Source organism: Peromyscus maniculatus, chromosome 18 (assembly GCF_049852395.1).
Source record: "Peromyscus maniculatus bairdii isolate BWxNUB_F1_BW_parent chromosome 18, HU_Pman_BW_mat_3.1, whole genome shotgun sequence".
NCBI classification, from domain to species: domain Eukaryota; kingdom Metazoa; phylum Chordata; class Mammalia; order Rodentia; family Cricetidae; genus Peromyscus; species Peromyscus maniculatus.
The window spans coordinates 13552081-13572242 of NC_134869.1; the positions used below are offsets into that span (position 1 = coordinate 13552081).

The 20162-nt window shown below is 45.8% G+C and overlaps 1 protein-coding gene across 2 annotated transcripts in view; it reads right to left on the minus strand.

Annotated features, from left to right (window-relative positions):
• Positions 1 to 7619: 7619 nt before the first annotated feature.
• Dram1 (DNA damage regulated autophagy modulator 1) overlaps positions 7620 to 20162 on the minus strand; it is a 56608-nt gene continuing 44065 nt past the window's right edge. The window contains exons 8-10 of one of the 2 annotated variants that reach the window (XR_013045813.1): positions 10906 to 11940; positions 10660 to 10804; positions 7620 to 8863 (exon numbers count right to left, since the gene is read on the minus strand). The gene's annotated coding sequence lies outside the window, so the exon portion shown is untranslated. Of the gene's footprint in view, positions 8864 to 10659; positions 11941 to 20162 lie in introns of both variants that reach the window. The other variant, XR_013045812.1, reaches the window with a different exon arrangement.

Consider the following 20162-nt stretch of genomic DNA (forward strand, 5'->3'; position numbering starts at 1 on the left):
AAAAGGCGGAAGGCACAGAGACAGCCCATTGCCTTAAACCTGCAGCCACCTTGGCTATCAGAAACAACAAGGCCTCACAGGACACGCCACCCACAAAGTGAGGGCCATGGCTGATGATGAAAAGCCTCTCTCCGGAGCAGATGGCCTTTTAGGGACCAGGCGGATCTCCTTGGGTGAGGACGGTGGTTAGTAGGTTAATGAGCTAGGACAAGGATGGGAAGCTCACACCTTGACCAGGACGGCCTGGTTATGCAAACTTCTTGCCCCATGCCTTCATTTTTCCCTCTATCTAAACCCAAATAAAGGGGCAGCTGGAACCCTTTGTTTGTCCCGTCCCCCCCCCCATCATGGATGGAACCTCTTCCGCCTTTTATCATCGCTCATCTCTTGAGTAAGCACGGCAGAAGGAGGGCTGAGCAGAGCTTGTTGGCGTTTCAGAGCTGAATCTTCTACCCTAAAACTCTGGGTACACTTTCAGAACCTAAGTTTGACGTAGAGGTCAGAAGAGACACCATGGACTGAGTGTAAGCAAGGCCATTCTCATTACCTCACTTCAGCTGAGCCAGCCCAGACAGAAGTACTGTTTGTTCAATGCATGTGTTTGGGAATGTTTTATTTTATCTATCTATCTATCTATCTATCTATCTATCTATCTATCTATCTATCTGTCTGTCTGTCTGTCTGTCTGTCTGTCTGTCTATCTATCTATCTATCTATCTATCTATCTATCTATCTATCTATCTATTTATCTATCTAACGTGTACTTACTGATACATATATATATACATACATACGTACACACACATATATATATTTGTCTGTAAATATGTCTGTGCACCACGTGCATACTGGTGTCTAAAAAAGTCAGAAGGGGGCGTTAGATCCCCTGTAACCGGAGTTACAGATGGCTGAGAGCCACTAGTGCCTGCTGGGAATTGCACCTGGGTACACTAGAAGAGCAGCCAGTGCTCTTAAGTGCTGAGCCATCTCTCCAGCCCGTCAGAGTGTTTTTACGCTACTAAATTTGGGGGTTTATAAACATTTTTTTTTGTTTACAAGCTGGCTTGTAAACATTTTATTCTCCGGAATGAGAAGGAGCCCTGACTTTTTTTTAGAGCTTCAATGTCTACCTCAGTTTTAAATGTCATGAGTGCACTGTAATTTATTAAACTATTTTCTTATTGTTAGAATTACATTTGCTACCAAATGTGTGACATCACATTTATTACAACTATAAATGACATTCTCATAAACATCTGTGTGTATATATTGTTAGCCAGGTTTCGAGTGTTTCATAATAACAGAAGCTTCCCCTGTGATAGTAGACTTACGAAATGAGAATTGGCTAGATCAAAATGTAAGCTTTTTAATATGTACTAAATTATATGCTAAAAGGTTGTACAAATCCTCACACACATACATGTGTATACATTTGACCATGTTTGCATGCATTCATTAGATACACTTAAATAAAAATAGATTTGTAATAAAACCTGTAAGCATGATTATGACCCTGTAAACAACCCTTACAAGTCACTACCAAGTACAACCCTTTAATAATATCTTTGTTAATCCACGGGGATTATTTTTCATTAAATTTTAATTTCTTTACAAATTGATGTTGAATTTTTCATACATTATTAAGAATTTTTACACAATAGAGTATACATGATGAATTTTTTTTGTATTAAGTTAAATCCAACTTGAGTGCCCCATGGGACATAATTGGCAGGAAGTTCAATATTCCATTTCTGTTCCCTGCCTTAGAATGTGGGAAAGTGTGCCTTATGGGACATTGGGAGGTGGGAAGCTCTGTGCTGGTGGCTCATCTTCCTCCATGCTGAGCCAGGAGAAGCTTCACCAGTTTCCCATGGCCTTGAAGTAGCTGGGTTTCCACACCTCCACATCTTATTGAAGACGCTATGCCTTGCAGACCTTGGGGTTCCCGCTCAAATCTTTAACCATCTGTTGCTTAGCCAATACCACCTTCTGTCAGCACTATAAAAAATGAGATGTAGCTCTCTAGTTCTCTGTGCTTGGCAAGGTTATAATTCAGGAAATTTTAAGTGTGGCACCTGAGGTGTGAGGAAGTGATTTGGAGAAGGCGGACAAGAGGTTATGTGTGTCCAGCATGTTTTTCCCAAATGATGGAGCCCTATTTCAAAAGATACACATTTTAACAATTAGACATTTAACATAAGCCAGATATATGGGTATGTATCCGTAACCCTAGGAATCAGGAAGCTGAGGCAGGAGAATTGCCATAAGCCCAAGGCTAGCCTGGGTTACATGCTGAGACTTTATCTCAAAAAGCAAAAGAAAAACAAAGGTCATCTGGGGGCCAGAGGTCAAAGAAACATGATCCATAAGTGTTGGGCCATAATTCTGCATATTTCTTTTATGATCAAGAAAAACAATCAAGTCAGAGATGTCCCTGAGTAGTGTGACACTTGCCTTGGCAGGCTCATGACTACACACTCAACCCTGAGGGGGGATCACGAGTCTGATTAAGATAGAACGTAATATAAAGTCAAACTCAGAAGACATTTCATGGTGTATTTCAATATACTACTGGGGTCCTCTATTCTCACCCCCAATACTTTTTCAGACACCCATCTTTGGGAAAGTTTTACTTCCACCAAGCTGCAGAGGGTCCAGCTTCATCAGTCTTCAAGGCCGTGGGCAGATGTTAAAAACCCAGTCACAGTTGCTCGTTCCCAAGGAGAATAGCCTTGTCCTCAACTTGGGTCAGGGAGCAGAGGTAAATAGCCAAGTCGTTATGAACCCCGCTGACTGGCCATCTGTTGTCACACCTGCCCTGAGTCACATCGGTCAGATGAGGCAGGGGCCGTGGTGCCTGCATCAAAATCAAATGAAATGTTGGTGAGGAGAGGAATGAAGGCAGCTGACACCCATTTCCTGAGGAGCCCCGAGTGTCCTGGCTCTCAGAGTGAGATGTCGTCTTCTCTAAGGATCCTGAACCGAGGAGAAATGGAAAGTATTCCAAGTCCACCATGCCCCCGACAGTGCTGAAACTAAGTTACAGATATAAAGGTGGGCAGAGGTGGGTCAGCAAGATGATTCAGAAAATAGAGGCACTTGTTGGCAAATACCATAACCTGAGTTTGGTCCCTGGAACCTACTTGGTGGATGAAGAGAAAGTTGTCCTCTGACACTGTGGCAGTGTGCTCTCCTCACACACACACACACACACACACACACACACACACACACACACACACACACACACACACACACATTAAAAAATAAACAGGATGGGGCCCTTGGGAAGCAGAGCAGGTTAGGACTTGGGTTGTCACAGGATCAGACAGGTGTGCTTAGAAGTCTTCTCTTTTTCCAGGCCTTCCTATGGCTCTGCTTGAGCCAATGAAAAAAAATGGGCGCCTATTTAGAAGGAACAGAAGAGCCCAGAAGCCTCTGGACTCCAAGAGGCAACAAGTCAATGACGTGCTCAGCAGCCTGCAAGATGATGAAACCTCCCAGGCTGAGGGAGAAGTTCATGGCCAGGAATGCCTGCTCCCGAGAGCTCGCTGATTGCCATCCTCCCCGTTAGCAAAAACAGATGTGTGCTCGCAGAGAAAGTAAACATTTGAGCTCAGTATATGTTCCTCTTTGCAGATCTCGTTTGGCACTTCAATGCGAGCAGATCGTCTCTGAAGCAGAGTGGAACTTTCCTATAACGTCGGTGGCAAGTGACAGGCTCACATCTGTAGATTAGGTTAACTGTTATAGCGAACGTCTACACAGTAGATCTTTTTCTCTGCCATGAGAAGACTCGGAGCTGTAACTCTACTGACAGGGAATAAACAAGCGAGGGTGAGATGTAAGAAAGATCTTGTGTGTGAATCTTAGTTTTAACACTTTTCTGTATAGCCTGCGGCAAAGCCATTTAACCTCAGTGCCTCCATCTGTGAAATGGAGTTTTTATTTAAAAACAAAAGTTTGAAGTGGACATGAGCATGAGCTCAATTGCACGTCCTAGTGAAACAGGGCCCTGGCAGAGAACAGAGCACTGGGATGTTTCTCTGAAGAGCCACCGTTGTGTACACTCGTGCTAAAGAAGTTAACGGGATGCTGTGCCCTTGTGTGGCCACCTTTCCCATACTGCTCTAGTGCTTCTTCACCCATCCATCTGTCTCAAGATTCACAAAGGGATCCAGACCCGAAGTGTGAGCCACTGTACAGAGGAGATCCTGTCGTATTTATCTCCACCCTGTGCTTAGCGTTAGATTATCCCACGGTGCTTGAAGAAGTAGTCTCCAATAACTTAGTACCCAGGTTTGTCTCCATTCACTATTCCATAATATTTATTGATACCTACAGTGTGCCATGCACAGATAATGACACAATAATGATAGCCATAATTCAGTCATTATGAGCCGGGCGGTGGTGGCGCACGCCTTTAATCCCAGCACTCAGAAGGCAGAGCCAGGTGGATCTCTGTGAGTTCGAGGCCACTCTGGACTACCAAGTGAGTTCCAGGAAAGGCGCAAAACTACAGAGAAACCCTGTCTTGAAAAAAAAAAAATTCAGTCATTACCAAGTACATAGTCTCATGATTCATCTGCTCTAGATATGACCACCCAGACTATTCATCACCCTAAGCTTGTTTTCTAAGGTTTAATTATTGAATGTGTATGTAGAGGGGTGTGTCCAGTGCACATATGTGTATCATGTGCATCCAGGAGCCTGTGGAGTGCAATGAACCAAATCCAGGTCAGAAGACTGGGTTTGCAAGAGCCGTCAGTTCTCTTAGCCTCTGAGCCAGCTCCCAGCTCGAGGTTAGTCTTTAAACCCAAGAAACACCCAGTATCCTCAGAAAAGACAGACCCTAGCCCATCATCTCACCCTACTCAGTGACTTCCTGCTTCCTCTGCGGCAACACCAGGGCAGAGCAACCCTTACCACAACCATGCGTGTTTTCGAGGAAGTTGCCTTGGAAACCATGTTGAATATCAACCACTACCCTCTAGTGGTTGATATTCAAGCCCCCTCTGGAGGTTCTGAGAAAGTCACTCAGGGCCTATGGTCTGTCCTGGGACCCTGGCACCCACCTCCTCTTTCTGGGTTTTCTGAAGACATGAGTCGGAGTCTATCTAATGCGTTAGTGGGTACCTGTTGGCACCTGAGTTAAGTCTGCCACCAAGCTGGACATGCATGTAGGTCGCACTGCAGAGTTCCTATGACCAGGCTGCAGCAGACCTGTCAGTGGTTACAACAGATGAATTTCCCCTCCTTCCACGGCTGTGAGACAAGCTGCAAGTTCAGTGCAATGTGTGAGCGTGGTAAATTACCATGCAGGGGAGGTCTGGTTATTCTCTGCACACCCACCTGCCCTCTTGTTAACGTTCCCTTTTTTTTTAACATATTTTTTTTATTAATTTTACATACCAATCACAGATTCCCCTCTCTTCCCTCCTCCGGCCCCCCAGCCTTCCTCCTCAATCCATCCCCCACTCTCTCCTCCGACAAGGTAAGGCCTCCCATGGGGAGTCAGCAGAGCCTGGTCCATTCAATTGAGGCAGGTCCAAGCCTCTCCCCCTGCATCAAGGCTGTGTAAGGTGTCCCCCTATAGGTAGTGGGCTCCAAAAGCCAGATCATGCACCAAGGATGGATCCTGATCCCACTGCCAGGGGGTCCCTTAAGCAGATCAAACTATACAACTGACTTGCTTATGCAGAGGGCCTAGTCCAATCCCATGGAGGCTCCACAGCTGTTGGTCTAAAGTTCATGAGTTCCCTCTAGTTTGGTTTGGTTGTCTCTGTAGGTTTCCCTATCATGGTCTTGATGCCCCTTGCTCATAGAATCCCTCTTCTCTCTCTTCTACTGGGCTCCTGGAGCTCAGTCTGGTGCTTGGCTGTGGATCACTGCATCTGCTTCCCTCAGTTACTGGATGAAGGCTCTATAATGACAGTTGGGGTATTCACCAATCTTATTACTGGGGTAGGCCAGTTCAGGCACCCTCTCCACTATTGCTAGTAGTCTAAGCTGGGGTCATCCTTGTGGATTCCTAGGAACTTTCCTAGCACCCAGCTTCTCCCTATCCCCATGATGTCTCCCTCTATCATGGTATCTCTTTCATTGCTTTCCCACTCCATTCCTATGGGGGGATGGGGGCAATAGAGGGTAAGGGTTGGGGGATGAGAACATAAGGGAACAAGATGGTGGAGCTGGAGCTGGTACTGGAACTTTCCCTTTCTTTCAGCAATAGAAATCCTCTGATTTTTACCTGATCACAAAACCATCCAGAATAATGTCTCTATTGACCTTCGCTACTATGATAGTGGGATCAATGGGTGTCATAGGGCTACAACTAGCAGTAGTCTGAAATAATCGACTAGCATGCATCTATCTCTTTCTCTGCTGTCCTCCCTGCCCCCCATTGCTTGGACTATAAGGGTGGTGGCTGGAGCTCTTGCATCTGCTTTCAATGTTGGGGTGACCATACATTGAGAACTCTAGGACAGAGAGGTGTCCAGAGTGGCGCAGAGCCCCTAGTCTTGAGCTGTCTACCCCTGGACCTTGTGCAAAGAAGAAATGATCTTACATAGAGTGTAAGCCGTGCTGCTTTGGGCCCTGGCTATGTCCAGCCACTGAGAAACTCACCGCTCTGGTCAATTTGCTTCACTTCCCCCCTTCTGTAAAGTGGGGATGCTAAAGCCAGCATGATTACCTTCTAGAATTGTTATAAATGAGCTAAAAACATACAATTGAAGATGTGTAAAGCCTAGAATGGACTAGGGATATATGGACTATCTTAACAGCAGCTGCTTAATATATAAGTGAAGAGATTCCCCCAAAGGCACAAGATTGAAGGTTATTCTTGAAGGTCTGATAACAGTTGTTTTAACTACTCTAGTAATAGCAATCGTTATAATAGTAATATTCTCTTCAAATTGGGCTGGAGATACACCTTAGCAACAGAGCATGTGCTTAGCACACACACAGTCTGTACTGATGGATTTGTTTGTCCACTTGACACAGGCTAGAAGCATCAGGGAAGAAGGAATCTCAATCGAGAAGATGACTCCAGCAGACTGGCCTGTAGACAAGCCTTTGGGGCATTTTCTTGATTGATGGCTTATGTGGGAAGGCCCAGGCCAGTGTGGGAGGTGCCACCCCTGACCAGGTGAGTCTTGGGTTGCATAAGAATTCAGGCTAAGCAAACCATGAGGGGTACAGCATGGCCTCTGCTTCAGTTCCGGCTTCCAGGTTCCTTCCTTGAGTTTCTACGCTGACTTCCCTTACATATCAGGACATGTTTGCTGAAATATACCCTTTCCTACCCAAGCTGGTTTTAGTCAAACCTACTTGGTTCACTTTTATCAACTTTGACCACAGCCATAGAAAGCAAACCAGGACACGGCCATGAGTTCTATCCCTCCCACCAGTAAATAAATAGAATTTTTATATAGCACTTAGTAACTTAACCTGGTATGTTAGGTATTGTTATTATCTTTGTTATTTTGAGGCAGAGTCCTACTAGATAGACCAGGCTGGCCTGGAACTTGCTATGTAGCCCAGAATGTGAACTCATAATCCTGCCTCCCACCTCCCAAGTGTTAGGTTTAAAGGCCGATACCACTATGCCCCGAGAGTTAGGTATTGCTACTTTTACTTGAAGGAGAAGAAAATGGATACTCGGAGAAGTCAAGCCAAGGATTACACAAGTTGCTAAGAGACCGTGGTGATATTTAAACACAGATCTTTCACTTCCAAATCCCTTACATTTTCCACAAGCTTTCATTTGTTCCTCAACACAAACCGTTGCACCATTGTGTGCCGTATTTCCTTACGTGCCGTCCACGTATTTTTTTTTTTCTGAAGGACTAGATTCTTCTACTAGTAAAGAGACACAGTGAAAACGTGCACATCTCCACGTAAGAGATGTTGTTTTCTCACTTCTGGCCGAACCTTGATGGGACCAGGCCCTCCATGTGTTTACATAAAATGTTAGTCCTAGAAATATGCTCTAGGAAAGCAGATCCAACAGAGCCTTGGCTCAGGAGTGAGTGGAAGATGAGCCTCCATCCGTCTTGATTGCAGCCTGGATGCCCAGGCCTGATGCTGATATTCAGGCTCACGTTGAAAGGGGCTCAAACAAGAGAGGAGCATCTGGGGTGGGGCCGGCCGGGCTTGAAGACAGCGCATGTGTTTTGAATTGGCAATTCTTTTAACAGAAGCAATTTGGAAGCCAGACAGGGAAGCAGCCGCTGCTGGGACTGTTACAGCCATTTTGGCCAGCGGTGGCTCTCTGAAGGGACTTCAGTGAGATGCAAGGAAGAACTTTTTCACTCTGGTGGTTGCGGGAGGGGGACATTCTCAAGTGGGTTGTAGAACTTTGCTGTTAGTGGGGCTGTGTCAGGCACAGGGGGAGGGTGTGCTGCGTCCACCAGCAGGAAACAGGAAGTGAAAATCAGGAAGTCTTGGTAGAGCGGTTCCCAGCCATGACTTCCTCACGGGGCCACCCTGAGTTCAAATCCTAGCTTGCTGGCTCAGTAACGTGAGCGAAGCTGCCTCGCCACTCGATTCACAGTTTCCTCACCTAGAACAGGGTGACTGGGGTTAAATAAAAATATGTCCAATTTTATGGAAGGTCTTCAACAGATATTCATTTCGTCTTTTTCGCATGAAGCTTTTCCTAGTCGGCGACTCTATGATTCATCACTTCCTGGAATTCTAAGACACTCGTAACTTTCCAAGAGTGGAAACTGCCTCGGCTGTGGCTTCCAAGCCCTTCCGAGCATTGCCGTGAGAGGTGAGAGGTAGTGACTGATCAGAAACCAGCAACCCGGCCTGACGTTCCCTATCAGTGGACGGCGTTTTTCTCTTCTGCTCCTAACTGGGACAGAGACAAAACTGTCAAAACACAGTGCTTCACAAGGCAGTGGAATCCTGGTGTGATTCCATGGCTCCTATCCCTGCTGCCTGTGGAGATCAGCACCTAGAATCTCTTGAACACCCAGGACTGAGTCTATCACAGGGCTCAGAACCTCAAGCACTCGTAGGGCTGGTACCTATCTACCTCACTTGAGGACCCTGGCCATCTTATATATACAAAGAAATGATGCATTAGATGAATGCTAAAATTCCTCTAAACTCAGTCATTCCCATGGACCAGCCGTGTACAGAATATCAATGGGTGGAGACAGATTGTCTGCCCCTACTTGTGTCCATGGGCTACCCCCCGCCAGATCTCTTTGTGCTTTCTTCTGGGGAAAAGCTTGTAAAAGCCTACGTGAAGTATTCTTCTCAAGTGAGGGCTTTACATAGAGGGAGTGTTGGTAGAAGAGACAGGACAGACATAGAAAGAAAAGAATCACTTGCCTGACTGAGCATCTGCTGCTGACAACGTTACTTTAGAACAAGTTGCCCTAAAGGTCTTGGGCCGTGGCTCAGTGGTACAGTGTTTGCCTTGTATACACAAGACCCTGGGTTCAACCCCCAAGACCGAAAAGGGGGAAAGTCACCCAATGAGTCAATTGTGTTTAACTTGGGCTGCCTTCCTTGCTAGGTATCACATAACAAAGATGTTAAAAAGAAGATGTATATGCCCGTTTTGCCCCCACGCCTCTTTTAGCCCATCACATCATTAAAAGAAGCCAAGGTATAGAATAGTAAGGTTTTTTTTTATTAGCAAGAATGTATGTTCTAAAGAAATCTGTTTCTCACCTGTATGTATATATATCAAAATGTAGCCCAGGCTAGCCTTGAATTCCTCATCCTCCTGCCTCAGTCTCCTGACTGCCAGGTTTACAGTCATGTATGCTACACCCTGCTCCTTCCTTTTCAGCTTATAATAAAAGAATTTATCAAGAAAAAAATAAGATCTTCCATGGGTAACTGCAGCTGGCCCATTGTGAGCACAAACAATTGACAAATGGGTTAAAAGATTTGCTTTATGGGATACTTTTTTTTTCTATCTCTGAGGATAAAGGGCAAAAGATGTTTCTTTACTCGATTATGTCCCTTTTTCCCCCTGTCCAGAGGAAATAGAAACCCAAAAGACTAGGGGCTAGTTCTCAGTAGCTTTCCATTCAGCGGGGAAAGGAGCTGCCCAAGTCTCCCTGGCTGCTGCAACTTGGGGTTTGCCCTCCCTGGCCAAGTCTGTATGCGGTGGCCATTATGACAGTCCACTAGCGCCTCCTATGGTCCATTTCAGGAAACTAGCCATGACTCAAACTGCTGAACCTTTCCAGCAAACAAAATCTTAGACCGTCAAAATCAGGAACAATTGAAAGTCACGTCCCAAGCTTGTCTCCCAGACTTATGGGACACTAGAAAGAGCCCCTCAAAAGCACTTAGCCCAGTTAAAAAAGAAAAAAAGTGTGGAATTAATTATGACCATTATTATTTAAGGCAGAGGGTTGGGGAATGCTGGGTTAAATAGAATCCATAGACATTAAATATGAAGGTTACTTTCCGCTGTTCCTCAGAACATTTAACCTGGACTTTTTATCTCCAAGGGGAAATGATATTTCCTGTTGCCTGATAACAGATCAGCAGCCAACGGAAAGTATAAAGAAACTGTTACTCAGATTTGTAAACTGAGTCCCAGGAAGGTGACAAGGGTCCTTTGGAGGTGGGGTCTTCACTAGAAAACGGACAGACAGACAGAAAGACAGACAGTTATTTAACCTTTAATGTTCCTGTAAAGCACAAGCACAGTTCTTTGCAGAATTGAATATGGCCTTATCTTCTACCAGGAAGTCAAGTCGACCCCTTTCACGTTCAGTCCACCTCTTCGGGATGATTTGTTTCCAGTACGTTCCCTTTGATGTCTCTGTTCCGGGAAAACTTGGTTGCTATATGAAATTTTCGGTTCAACAAATACTCATTACGTAACTACTGCCTATGCGTGCAAGTGAGGGCGAAGTAATGCACAATCCAAGAAGAGCAGAGATTGGGCAGCCCCGGGGGCTGTTTCTGCCACATGCTGGCTGCGTTCTTGGATCAACTGTTGATCAACCTTAAGAGGCAGACTCCCCGTGCGCAAAATGGGGCTGATCATAGCTCCTCTGCTGGAGTGTACTGAGGCTGTAATCAGATGGTAGCCACAAAATGGTTAGCACAAGGCTGGCATAAAGAGAAAGCTCAATAAACATTTACCACTTCCGTTATTGTTGTTGTTGAGATAACTCAAGTATGGTTCCTGCCCTCAAGGATAGTTCCACTAGAGACAGGTGGCAAGGATACTTACAGAATTAAATAGCAATGTGAAGGAATGGACCAGAGAGGGCAACCAAGTTTCAGGTCATTTGCCCACTCCAGCCTGCTTATAGTGACTGCCTAAAACACCATTTAAATTTAGTTCTTTTCTAAATGTTCTGTTAGCATATATTAAAGTATATAATAAAGGGTTTCATCATGACATCTCATACCTGTACCTGATGTAATTCACATCGTGATATCTCATTCCTGACCTGATGTAATTCACATCGTGATATCTCATTCCTGACCTGATGTAATTCACATCGTGACATCTCCTTCCTGACCTGATGTAATTCACATTGTGACATCTCATACCTGTACCTGATGTAATTCACATCGTGACATCTCATACCTGTACCTGATGTAATTCACATCGTGACATCTCCTTCCTGACCTGATGCAATTCAGCCATCTGAATCCCTCCCTCATCACCTCCCTCCATCCCACTTCTGTTCCACTTATCTTTTTCGTCTTCTCGATTATCTTTCATTTTCTTTCTTCTTTTCCTCTTCTCTTCTTCATTGGATAGTTTTATGTCAACTTGACACAAGCTAGAGTCACCTGAGAGGAAGGAACCTCAACTGAGAAAATGCCTCCATAATATCGAACTGTAGACAAGGCTGCAGGACATTTTCTTAATTAATGACTCATGTAGTAGGGCCCAGCCCATTGTGGGTGGTGTCATCCTTGGGCTAGTAGTCCTTGGTTCTACAAGAAAGCAGGCCGAGCAAGCCATGAGAAGCAAGCCAGTAAGCAGCACCCCTCCGTGGCCTCTGCATCAGCTCCTGCCTCCAGGATCCTGCCCTGTCTGAGTTCCTGCCCTCACTGCTTTTGATGATGAACGGTTACCTGGAACTGTGAGTGAAATAACCCCTTTCTCCCCAAGTTGCTTTTAGTCACAGTGTTTTATCACAGCAATAGACACTCTAACGAAGACACCTTCCTTCCTTTCTTTCTTTTATTTGACAAGTTCTCTTGTGTAGCCCAAGCTGGCCTTGAACTCTCAAGAGAGTGCCTGCACACCACTGTGCCTAGCTCATTCACATTCTTTTTGTTTGTTTTTTGTTTTTTGAGACAGAGTTTCTCTATGTAACAGTCCTGACTGTCCTGGAACTTGCTTTGTAGACCAGGCTGGCCTCAAACTCACAAAGATTCACCTGCCTCTGCCTCCCAAGTGCTGGGATTAAAGGTGTGTGCCACCACCACCTGGCTCATTCACATTCTTATGCTAAGATTTCCAAACCAAGCATAGAGATCAATGCCTGTAATCCCAGCACTTGTGAAGCTAAAACAGAAAGACCACCAGTTCAAAGCCAGCCTAAACTGCAAATCAAGACCTTGCTTAAAATAATAAATAAATAAATAAATAAATAAATAAATAAATAAATAAATAAATAAAACACCCAGTGACATATGTCTTTAATTCCTGCATTTGGGAGGCAGAAGCCAATGGATCTCTGTGAATTCCAGACCAGCTAGTCAGGGCTACATAGAGAGACTCTCTCTCAAAAACAAAACAAAACAAAAAAACACCCCCCCACACACACAGATGTAGCTCAGTAGTAGAGCATTCATCTGTAAAACATAAGACCCAGCAAAACAGACAGAGAGAGACCAAGGCTTTGACAGCTATAAAGAAAAAGAACAGCAAATATATAATAAATAAATAAATAAATAAATAAATAAATAAATAAATAAATAATAAATGCTGGTGGCATCTATCACAGGAAAGTGGGGTGGAGATATGTGGTTATAAGCACGTATCTGCTGTTCCTACAAGTGGTTAAATGATTAGACAGATCAATAAGTTCTGGAAGGAAAGCAGACAGACCTCCCTGGAGGGTGAGTTGTCTGTAACAATGAAGTGGGATGGGAAACTATGAAGCAAAAGGATAAAATTTTGTGAGTAAAAGGATGAAGCCCACCACAGCCTGTTTAGGGGTAGCAGACCTGGAGAAGGATTTGATGCTAGAGGTTCACTTTGTAACTATGGGAACCAGAGAAACTGCTCTGGTCACCCACCATCAAGAAGGCTGCCTGTGGCCCCTCATACACACTGGACCACGGCCCAGATCTGAAGCAAAAGGATGTGGATGCCATTTAGTCTCCGCCATGAAGTTGGGAAAAGGCTTTCCCATAGCTCTTGCTCACAGAGAAAAATCTCTCCGTGTCAAGTCCCTGGTGCTGTTCATAGCCTATCACCCCTTGTGTCCTTTGAAAAGTACTTATAAATGTTTCCCACCATTCATCACAGCCCCCGGCATCTAAGCTTTTCAATAAATGCAGATGCAGGGAAAAAAAACTCATTGAAAATGGAAAACGAAGACTCAACTCATCAGAAGCTGTAGTATCCAGGCCTAGACTATTTCTATATCCAACGCTACACTGGCTTCAGGAGGGAGATCAAAAGGGCAACTTATTAAAACCACAAAGAAGCGTAGACGTGTTGAAAACTTCCTGTTGCAAACCTTCCCAGCCTGACACAGTGAGACTTCTTATCCATTTGCTTTCCTTTGAGTATCTCCACTGAAGCAGGCATCTCTGGACTCGGACTTGGGTGGTCACAAGTGTCAGGGATCCCAATCAAATTCGTCCAAGTAGAGGAGAGGGACATATAAAAAAGGACAATTTTATGACCACGAAATCTCATGGACAGGAATAGGCCTGGGGCTTGCAAACAGCTGGAGCTGGGGGGTTGCAAACCCTCAGAGGTCTTGCTTTCCCCGCCTGTTTCTTTGGCTCTCACTCTGCATTAGCTTTGCTCCCACTAGAGACCCACTTCCTCCACGTGGTCAAAGGCATGGGAGCCAAAAGCTCCTAAATTTCCTAGTTCCCTGCAAAGAGACTAAACACTTTTCTCAGGTTCCAAGGCAAGTCTCAGGAAAGACCTCTTTGAAGTAGTATGAGTCAGTCCAACCTGGAGAGTCACAAGACAATTCAGCTGTTCATGTGGGGGCGGGGCACACAGAAGTGAGGGGTCAGAGAGGAAAAACCTCTGGGCAAAGGGAGAATGAAAGGCTAGGCAACCAATATAAAGATGCCTGCTGAGTTCCTTCCTTGTGTATGACTTGTCATACCGTATGGTGTAAATGGGAAGATACTTCCATGACGGAGGCACTGTTCCGGTCTGTGTTACGACCTCTTGGACACGGAACCTACCAGGAGAAATGAGTTGCTGGGGTGACCTTTGAAAGTGATAGCCAGCTCACAGCTGGCTCCAGCCTGAGCTTTCTACTTCCTCATCCAGCAAGGTATCTGCAGGCCGAAACAAAAGCGCCCACCATGGTGGACAGGTATCTGCTGAAACCAGGACCCAAAACCAGTCCTTTCTCCCAGAAATGGTTTCTGGTCATTATCTTCTCCCAACAGTGAGAAAAGGAATACACATGGCAGTTCAACTTAGTCATCAGCTAACAATTCTATTAATGTAATAAATCTATTGTATTATAAATTTCATTAATCTGTTGTCTGGCTGAGTGTGTGCTGTAGGCCAGGTTCTGCACTGCAGTTGATTTTAGGAATGTATGGCGAACTTTTCATACTTTTCTGTGTTTCTCAGAGGACTAGGCATTCAGAGATAGGAAGCAATATAAAACATACTTGGCTTGAGGCCTTTAGCAATTCATGATATAGTTGGAGAAAGAAAACCGTACCCAGAGAACAGTCATGTAGCAAGCTGTGTGTCATCCATGATGGGGCAGCAGGTTCCAGCTTAGAGAGGCCTGTGAGAGCACTTAGGAGGGCCATCTTGGAGACATCAATGGTTGCGCAGGGTCTTTAGAGGGTGAGGGAGCTTTGTTTATAAGTGCATGTGGTTAGCATCCAGTATTTTCACAACATCACACCAGATGAGGCCATCTGCATCTTGAGCCCAGCCTGCAGTCCGCGGCCTGGTCCTTGTTCACAGACAGGACAGCCACCCACAGCTCTTCTGATAGCCTTGTTTTGGGTTGTTATGGCCCTGCTGGATCAAAGCTGCTGGGTGTGATGCAAGTTCAAAATAATTTCCTTCAAGGATTAACTCATCTTTCTGGGCTTGGGGAGCCACACAGGCAACATCTGGTATGGCCTTCAGAGGGTTTTTTTTTTTTCACCCAAGGAGTTTCAGATTTCAATATGTGAGCCATCCTGCTGAAAAACAGGGATGGGAAATGGGCCTGGGTGGCTTTATCTTGTAATGAGAGCCCCACAGAACACGCCACAGTCATGTTTTGCACACGACTTTAATAAATGGTACAAACTCTAACAGGTTTCCTATCACTCTGTTTCTTGCCAGGGTGACTGAATTCCAGCTGTCGGGCTGAACCCCCCATGTGAGTTTTCTCTGGGGCCATTCCATCGCTCATCCAAGGACTGTGAATAACGCCCTCCCCATGCACTGAACAGCCCTTTGCTCACACTTTAATGTGGCCTCGGGGAATCTCTTGGATGGTTCCTATCATCAGATTCCATCGACCACCTCCCTGTCTGCTTAGGCCTGCTGGCAGGGCCTCCGGACCATCTCCTTGCCTTTTGGTAAGCCCTGGCTGGTTTTCTCTGTGCAGTGTGTTTGCCGTTCCCAGCTCTTTCCTCTGCACCTCACGGTCTAGTCCAGGCATCCCTGGAGTTCTCTGCCAGGGCGAGCTATTCCGTGTTCTTAAAGAGGGGATACTATGAAGCCAAGAGTTAGTGTTGTAGCAGTGTTGTAGGAATTTCAGTGTGACGGTTATCATCACCCAAGACTTGCTCATGGACAGATGCTTAGTGTGAACATAGAGATAGAAAGCCATTCCTGGGGCGGGAGAGACAGCTCAATGGCTAACAGCATGAGCTGCTCTTTCAGAGGACCCAAGTTCAGTTCCCATCACCCACATCAGGCTCACGACCACCTGGAACCCTATCTCCAGAGGGATGTAATGCCTGCAGCTTCCCAGGCTCATTATAAATACCCACACAGAGATGCTACACGTAATTACAGATAAAATAAATTCTTCTTTAGAAACATCATGTCTGGGTCTGGGAAAATGGCTCAGCCAGGAAAGTGCTTGTTACCCGCATAAATGTCTAGGTTCTAGCCCTGGCATCCACAGCCAAAATATCTAGTTGTGGCAGCATGCCTTTATTGCAGCACAGGGGATGAACAGACAGTGAGATCTCTGGGACTTACTGACCAGCCCAGTTCAACTGGGCCATTGAGCTTCCGGTTCAGTGAGAGACCCTGTCTCCAAAAAAAAAAAAAAACAAAAGCAAAAACAGATGCCCAATATAAACATCTGACCTCCACACATGCACACATACACATACATGGACATACATGGGCACACATGTGAACATAAACTCATATGAACGCATGCATACTCAAAATCACATCTGGGCCTGCTCTTTTTAAAGAACAAATATAAAGATCTAAGGAAATGGTCATAGAAGGAAAAAGGATGAAACAGAACTAAGACTGTAAGAGCAGTGGCCTGAATTCCAAGGACAAACTTGCAAGGAATGATCAACTGTGTCTGAAACAGCAGCATCTGAGAACACAGAAGCCACTTGATGGGGGAGTGTCCTTCTGTACTCTGCGAATATGTGTTGCCCTGATTGGTTGATAAAGGCATTTGGCCTATGGCAAGGCAGCTTAGAGGCAGGCGGGAAATTCAAAGAGAGAGACAGGAAGTGTGGGGGGGGGGGTCGCCAGCAAGCCTCCCGAGGAGCAACATGTAATGGGACGCAGGTAAAGCCACAGAACATGTGGCAATACATAGATGAGTAGTTGTGGGCTAATTTAAGATATAAGAGCTAGCTAGCCAAAAGCCTGAGCCATGGCCATGCAGTTACAATTAATATAAGCCTCTGTGTTTAATTGAGGGACGCAAGTGGGAGAGATTTGTCCTGACCTCCAGCAGGCCGGGACACAGGAAGACTTCAGCTACAGCCACTGGCATCAAGATGGCTGCCGGCAAATGTCTTCCAAAAGCAAATTTCAGTAGTGGGTCTGAAAGAGGTTGTTAGGAAGGGGGTAGGCAGTGCAGACCACAAACTAAAGGAAAGAGCGCTTAGATCATGGTGCGGTAACACAGAGGACTGGTTTCTATCTACTCCACTGGAGGTTCTGGGCCTGGGACCCAGGACTCATGTCCTGCTGGGCCCTCCAGGCGAGGCTGGCCTGCTGAACTGTGGGGCTCTGCCGCAGTGATGCTTCCGGCCCAGGCCCTGAAATTCCACTGTGATCGGTCTGTGTTCTGGGGTTTTTCGAAGCTCTCCTGGTGAGTCTGTGTGCAGCCAGGGTTGGAAACCACTGCTGTAGAGAGAGAACAGAGGAGAGAGTGGAGCCAGAGAGGCGTGGAAGGGTTGGTACTCGACACAAGCTCCGGCCGGGCAGCCAGGCTGCTAAGGCTTGGTATGATCGCATGGATCACTCAACAAGCTCCTGATGCCTGAGTTCAGTGAATGACCATCTCCATGGACTGTAAGGGCAGGGCTGTGATACAGACGCCATCCTTAGTCCTTCTTGACAGATGGCTCCAAGAATTACCTGACTTTCTCGGCATCAAGGCAAGGAAGTGGGTAGAGCTGGGACTTGAAAAATTAGATCTTTTTAGACAGCAAAGTATTCGATTTTGAAGGAAAATATAACAAAATGTAATACTCTGACTTCTTTTTTTGCACTTTTTTTTTTTAGATAGGCTCTCATGCATCCCAAGCCTTGAACCCACTAGGCAGTGAAGATGACCTTGAACTTCTGGTCCTCCAGTCTGTACCTTCCAAGTGTTGGGATTACAGGCATGCACCCAGATTTATACGGTGCTTGGGATGGAACCCATGGCATTGTGCAAGCCAAGCAAATATTCTACCCTCTAAGCCACACCTTCAGTTCTGTATTTTTAGTGTATGATCCAATAGTATTGAGAACACTGTACAGCCATCATTACTGACCATTTTCAGAAATTTTTCATTGGACCAAAGAGAAACTCCAGTCCATTAAATAATAATCTCCATCTCTCCTTCTCTGCCCCTGGTAACTTCTGTTCTGCTCTTCGTCTCCACGAATCAAACACTCATTCTTCCTCACAGTGTCATGATGGGTTCCAACAGGGATGGAACCCATGGTACTGAATTTGATCAAGGGGTTTCCTTGAGTCAATGGTATCTCTAAGTTCGCTGAGGCCGCCACCACACCTTCCAACCCCAAAATAAAGTTTTAATTCCTTACTCCAAAGCATATTCTCTCTTGCTCCTGTACTTCTGAACTTCTGGAACCCTCTATGAGTGGTTGGCCCGTCCCCACCAGCTTCCTCCTTCATTTATCAAACTAGGCCCCCCTCTGAGTCTCTAGCCAGGCAGGACTATCCTCTGAGATCTGAACCAGAGACTTCAACCAGTATGGACTCAGGGACCAAGGTTTCAAAGAGAAACATTCACTCAGTTAGCTGGGGGGGGGGGTGCAGTAGATTCAGTGAGTCTGGGACAGAGGCCTGAAATTCCTTTCAAGCTCTCAGATGATGCTGATGTTGAGGCTGGGTGCCAGACCCCACTCTGTTGGTGAAGTCTATGGCTGAAGTCCTTCACGGTGATGCCCTTTGCACGGTGGTACACTTTTTACACTAGTATTCACTTGGCTAAGCTCTCAGGTGATGCCGATGCTGAGGCTGGGGGCCAGCCCCCACTCTGTTAGTGAAGTCTATGGCTAAAGCCCTTCACGGTGATGCCCTTTACATGGCGATACATTTTACATGGGGTTGCCTCAATACTCCACTGAAAACATCTTGGGGGCAGAAGTCCATCTTGTCATTATGTTCCCAGACTCTAGAATTGTGACTGGCCCAGAATAACATCCAATAAAGGCTGGATGGATGAACAAATGAGTGAGCTCAAAGGCTAGAAGGATAAAAAGGACTCTGTACCAAGAGCTTTATAAGCTAGACTAAGATACTCAAAAATCATCAACCTAAAGGCAACCACGGAAGGATTTTAAGTAAACACGGGAGAATGCTAACTGTGTGTCTGTGTCTGTGGCGTGTCAGATGTGTAGAAGAGAGGACCCAAACTGGAGGCAATGGCAGCAAGCTGGGACACCAGTCTAAGCACACGGACTAAAGCGGTGGTGATGAGGCTGACGGGAGCACACAGGGCCACCTGGCCAGCCATGGTGGCACACACCTGCAATGCCAGCACCCGGGCAGCAGAGGCAAGAGGATTTCAAGTTTGAGGCCAGCCTAAGCCACACAGAAAAAAAAAAAAAAAAAAAAAAAAACTGCTCTCAAAACAACAAAACAAAGGCAGGCCAGACGACGGGTTAATCGTGCGTCTCCACTGGCTTCAGATCGTTTATTCTGAGTCTAATTAGTAATGTCTCTTTCGTGCCCCAAAGTGGTTTAGATGGTACTTATCTGTTCTTTTACATGGAAGACAAAGTTAATGCACCCTGAGGATACAGAGGGCAGTGGAAGAGTCTGGGATGATTCTCAAATTTCCACCCTAAGTAACCTGCTGGGCAGCAATGCCATTGACCCAACTGCACAACTACACTGTTCGGAAAATGAGACAGAATCTTTTTTCTTTTTGTTTTTTGTTTGTTGTTGTTGCTTGTTTTTTTTTTTTTTGTTTTGTTTTTTTATTTTTTGTTTTGAGACAGGGTTTCTCTGTGTAGCCTTGGCTGTCCTGGAACTCATTCTATAGACCAGGCTGCACTCTAACTCACAGAGATATGTTTGGATGGGAGCTCCATCTCAACCCCTGGCACCCTGGCACCCAGGCATCCCTATACCCAAAGGGTCTGGAAAGTTTGGGTGGGCGCTCCACCTCACACAGCTCCTCCTCAAACCCACCCCACCCCTTCAAAGCCCACCAAACACAGCTCCTCCCCCAGAGAGGCTCAAGACCACTTCCACAGGGTATTTAAGCTGCATCCCAGAAAACAGACAGGTGGTTCTTCCGGTCTCGCATCCCTGTCTCCTCTC